At 30.6% G+C, this 5689-nt stretch overlaps 1 long non-coding RNA gene across 1 annotated transcript; it reads left to right on the forward strand.

Annotated features, from left to right (window-relative positions):
• Positions 1-3801: 3801 nt before the first annotated feature.
• Positions 3802-5332, forward strand: LOC145116836 (uncharacterized). The gene is made up of 3 exons (XR_013712325.1): positions 3802-4057; positions 4202-4306; positions 4401-5332. It is a non-coding gene; the product is annotated as an uncharacterized LOC145116836 (long non-coding RNA).
• Positions 5333-5689: the final 357 nt, after the last annotated feature.

Consider the following 5689-nt stretch of genomic DNA (forward strand, 5'->3'; position numbering starts at 1 on the left):
TAAGCTACATATACATTTTCAAGTAGGTGTCTAATAAGAAAAATAGTTTTTTTGAAATCTATTCCCCATATATCATATTCATGATATGTAGTTATGGTAAATAATATACTTGTTGATCTAATCATAGCTACTTGAGAAAATTTTTGATCATTGTTAATGACATGACTTGGAGTAAAGCCTTTAACAACAAGTCTTGCTAAATGTGTATAAATCTCCATGTATGTAATATTTCCAAAAGAATCACTTACTGCTTTTAGCCGTGCTTTATGGAGGATTATTAATCAAGCGAATACTTTCTTACTTTACATGGATTACATCTCAATGTTCATGACTCTAAGTTATTAATCAGGTTTAAATTATGAGATATCATTTTGGTAGTTGATGGGTTTACCAGAATCTATCACGAACAATCATCATTGAGAGATTCCATATTTCACAAGTTATAGATGATTTCTACCATATACACCAACAATTTGTTTTTACGAATAGCAAATTATCTACTTTAAAAATTTCTTGTTAACGCTAGTGCGAACTTTTACTACATCAGGCTATGGTTATTGAGCTACTTCAAGTTCCATGTGCCTCCCACTTTCTTTTTCATTAGAAGCTTGCTTTCTAATAACTCAACTTTTAGAGGAATAAGATATCTTATTCTTTTTGGGTTTGAAGATAATGATCTAAATAACCTTTTAGAATATTCTACAAATATGTATTCAGTAGATTTTGGATGTAGGAGCTTTAGTCTAACATAAGCTTCACATCCTCAAAACATTAAGTAAAATAAGGATGGAGCCTTTCCATACTAAATCTTATAAAGTGTTTTATCTACTTCTTAGTTAGTCTTTGTATTCAAAGTATAAGTGATAGTGATTAATACACAGTCCCAAATGGATAAAGGAAGATAATTTTTACCGATTAGAAACAAAATCATATTTAGTAAGGTTTATTTCACCCTTTATTATCTTTAAGGCTTTAGATGGTTCTACTAGTTTGTATCTCAACTTTATATTAGAGAACCTCAACAAAGATTTAACAATTATCTTTTAACATGTAAAATATAATTACAATGACTATAGTTGTTATTCAAGTTGATTAGCTATCTTTTACAAAATCTTGACATTCATTGGAAAGGAAGTCATACATCACAATGTATAGTTCCTTAATAATTATTTTCTATACAGTTTATTAAAAATATCATTAGGAATCTTTTTTATATAAATATGATTCACATATTTCAAATAAACTACATTATTTTCCTTAAAAAAATCTATTTCTTGAAGTTAGAATATGTGTATATCATTTATATAGTAAATATGACAATGTAATAGATAAGTTTGATTCAAATAAAGTTTATGTCAAATGTGTTTTCTTATAGAACTGATTTATTTATAAAATATTGATATTTACTTTATAACTCTATTAAGAGATCTAATTCTCAAAAACAGACTTTGATCATTACAGAATACAAAGGTGACCTTTATGAAAAACGATTAAATAATCATTTATCTAAGCAATTATCTAAGACATATATATTTAGAGATGCTAAATTAAAACATACATTGTTCCAAGACAAATACTATTGTAAAATACACTTTATGTTCTAAGCATAAATAATGAACTCCACCACTCAAGTTCCAACTTGCTTATGCTTAGGTGCTTACTCTTCTTAAATATCTACAAGCCATTTACAAATATTATTAAGTATCAACTACTTTATTGTTAAATGAAAAGTATAAGTTCTATGCAGTAGATACCTGAATAACTGGTCTGGCCACTCCAACTCGGATAAGAGGGAAACTCCTCTTCCATTGTCATGTTTCACTAGAGTGGAAACAAGATCCAGTTCTGTGGGCATTTCTTTATTTCTTTAGCCTAAAGGTTTCCTTTACATGAAGTAATAGCCTCTTATAGAACACATGGTGATTCTCTTCAACCTTGCATTCTTCTTGTATTTGAACTGGCTCAAACCAAATAACATTGTATCTTAGGAATATTTATTTCACTTAACGAAACATATGAAATGCTTCTAACTTTTCTACTTCCTTTCAGAGGCCAGGAATAACTATACCTAGTATGATTTATCAAACATCTTTCACATCACAATAATGCTTCCACCAACCATTACATTCAATTCTATTGGTAATTGCAACTTGTTTAAGAAAGGGGCCTTCAAGAATGGATAATTTATTATCTCTTTTGAGTTTGTCTCTCAAGACACGAATCCATTCTTTTAAATTGTATTCGTTAAATGTTATTGTTTCTTGTAGCTCAACAAGAAAAAGATGATGCATGGTCAACAAGATTGGATTTTGTTTGCATCTACAAAATTTAACAAAAACAATTTTTGTATTTTCGATATTTAAATATTCAATATTTAATACCCTTAAGTTTCCAAAAGCATTAACTACCAAAGTCTAGGATCCAAGTTGAAAAACAAATAAATGGTTAGGTGACCTTTATCTTATTTATTGAATTCAACTAGGTAGATATTGAGTATCAATTATATTATATTATGTATTTCCTAGCTTTATGGAATCGCTAATTAAAAAGTTTAATAGATAAGTTTTATCCTATATATGTCTTAAATTTCTATTTCTTAGGTGACTTATATAACAACACAGTTTAGATAAGATCATCCAGTTTAACGAACTCGTGTAATCGTACTATAACTAGGTTATAGAAATTGCAAATACACATCGGTCATCAAAAGATAACACTAGTAGTTAGGTAACATTTATCCCACTAGCGCATACAAGTGATTGTTGGGTTCTTATTCAAAACCTTGTTCAAAAACATAAACAATGCGATGTAAGACTTAAGATTTTAACAAAATAAAACTAGTTTCATTCCGACCAAATGATCATTTTGCAAGAAGTAGAAAGATTAAAACAACCATAAAAGAGAAAGCATAAAAACCATTGAAGATTTTGATCCTCATGGGAGGTTGGAAGTTGATGAAGATGACATGTAACTCTAAAACAAGAGCTCTCTAAAAGTATCCACCAAAGCAAGAGTAGAACAAAACATACTAGTATAAACTTGTACTAGTCGCTCATAAGCCTATTAAATATATACTAAATATATATTATAAGGTGAAGCAACTAAGAGACTTTCTCTAACATTAATATGCAATAAATCGAAAGGAAGAAGGCTTGCAAAATTCAAAAAGTGGAAGCCCCTTAGGAGCCCTTTTTCTCTCTGTCATTTGCTCCAAAAGAATAAGAAAAGAAAGTCTTCAATCACTAGGAATCACGCTCATATACAGCTCTCTTTTATGCCTTAACCCATATAGAAAAAAGTTGAGAGGAGACATAAAGTAAAAGCATGGGCAAGCTTCTTACAAGCATGGTAGAACCCATTCAACAATTCATAAAAGAAAACCATGCTTGGTCTCTTCAAAATCTCAAAAATTTCAAGACAAAAGAAGACAAAAAGGTGTGTCGCAAACTCTTAACTCATGGACTCGTGGTTAGTTGTTTTGTATATATATATATATATATATATATATATATATATATATATATATATATCATCTTTACATAAAAGACTATTTTATATATAAAGTAATCCCAATGTGTGTGTTTATATATATATATATATATATATATATATATACTATTTTATAATAATAAATGCATAATATGAGGTCCCACCAATTTTTAAGACTAACTCTTAAAAACAGGAGATGAAATCTCATCCCTTAAATTATATGTGAATTGTATAGATTAAATGAATGGTGATCCAAATGAATGTGAATAAACCAATAGGAAACAAATATCATCTATTAAGCTTAAAATACAAGCACCGATGCTTTAAATTAAAGAAAATCATAGCACTACCGGATTCTCTTTTCCTCCAACACCAAATTTGACACGGCCAAATCCCTTCTTCGTTCCATGACTCTTCGTTTTATTCTTCTTTAAAACAGCTTATCCTCCACAACCATGAAATGCTACTCTGTACTCAGACCATCGACGGCCACCTGCTACTTACCAACTTAAAAAAATCAGACCGATATCCCATAAGCTATAATTTTTCGTCATTTTAAGTGGTTCAGGTAATATTTCCTCTTAAATGCTTCATCTTATCATCAGCACTGTGGCCATCATCATAAACGACAGTCACCATCGTCCTATCTTGCCCCCTTGATCTCTCTCTCTCTCTCTCTCTCACACATATGTTTGTTCTTTCATTTGTGTAGCTTCAAGAAGATTGAATCAACCAGTACCCCATTTCCTCCAATAAATCAGCCATCCACCATCGATATTGAGGATCTGGAACTTCTACCTATCTCGATTGCATCTAGGTGAGTTATAATCTCTTACTTTTCTTATCTATACAAAATCTCAACCTTGAAATCTAGGGTTTTTTGTTCATGAAATCTAGGATGTTTTTTGCAGGTAACCAAGAATGGTTAGATCTCAGGAAGGATGGTGGCTAAAAAGAGTCTATACATTTTTTGGTATTTTCTCCTTATCCTCTCAGATCTAGGTAATAACAAAATTTCTATTCGTTTTCTGAACAGAGTTTACAGTTTCTTATATATTTTGGTTTTCTTTGAATCCAAAGACGAAGACAAGGAGATGAGCGTGTACATATTTTAGGTCTTGCTATTATATTTATGATTTCATTTGAGTTTCAGCAGTGTGCATTTCCCGATTTTGTTCTTCCTACAACCAAAAATGTCCGCTTTTGGTTTGCTTCTGATTTATTTTTCTACAAAGTTACAATTTTTTTTTTATTTTGTAAAAAATGGTTTCTTGATTTCGCCCTGTTTGATTTGTATCATCTATGTGCCTGTTTGAACTTCTATGTTAGTATTTGTACTTTTATAAATGTGTATACTAACCTATCCTCCGCCACCACTGGAACCCAGCCACCACTACAGATGCACCTCTTACTTTCATCCTCTCATTTTACACCCTGATATGTATCGCGACCATAGCTGCTCTATAACCACAGATCTTCAAAACTGAAATAAATCTTGACCCAGATCTGTGTGTGGGTTTGCACTCTGGAGCTGTGTGTGGCTTCTAATTCTCGATCTTAAAAAAACACTAAAAGCTAACGGATGTCAACCCACAACGGATGCCAATGTTATTTATCTATTTTCCAATTCTGATCATGTGCTTTTTGTTGTCTGTGTAGCTTGAACAACCAAAGAGACGACCTGGGTATTAATATATTTATCTATTTGCAGCTGTTTTGGTACTAATATATTTGAGATCTGACTTTTTATGTATTCAACTATGTGCAAATATGACACTGCGACGAAGTTTTTGGTTTCAAAGTTAGTAAGAATGCTAGATTTGAGTTTTTTTTTTTTTTTTTTTTTTTTGTAGTTAGATTTGTTTAGATTTGGGTTTCTAATGAAAGGTTCTTTTGCTGGGTAATTTTGGATATATGTTAGTTAATTGTAGTTATATATATTTCTTATATAATTTAAAAAGATGAATCTGTACGTTGATGTATTGTAGCATGTTGGTATTTAGAATGTTCATTGCTTTTAATTGGAGGGTAGTAAGAACTCTTCATTTCTTATTGGTTTCTGAAAAAAAAATGATTACCGAATGGTGGTTTCCGGTGAGAGTAAGTGGAGGAAGAGATTTTTTGTTAATGTTTGCACAGTAGGTGAGTTTTTTGTAGCTTCTATTTTTAATGTGGTAATGGTATTTTATAATTAGATGTT

Source organism: Lactuca virosa, chromosome 5 (assembly GCF_052849685.1).
Source record: "Lactuca virosa cultivar CGN04683 chromosome 5, Lactuca_virosa_CGN04683_v6, whole genome shotgun sequence".
NCBI classification, from domain to species: Eukaryota; Viridiplantae; Streptophyta; class Magnoliopsida; order Asterales; family Asteraceae; genus Lactuca; species Lactuca virosa.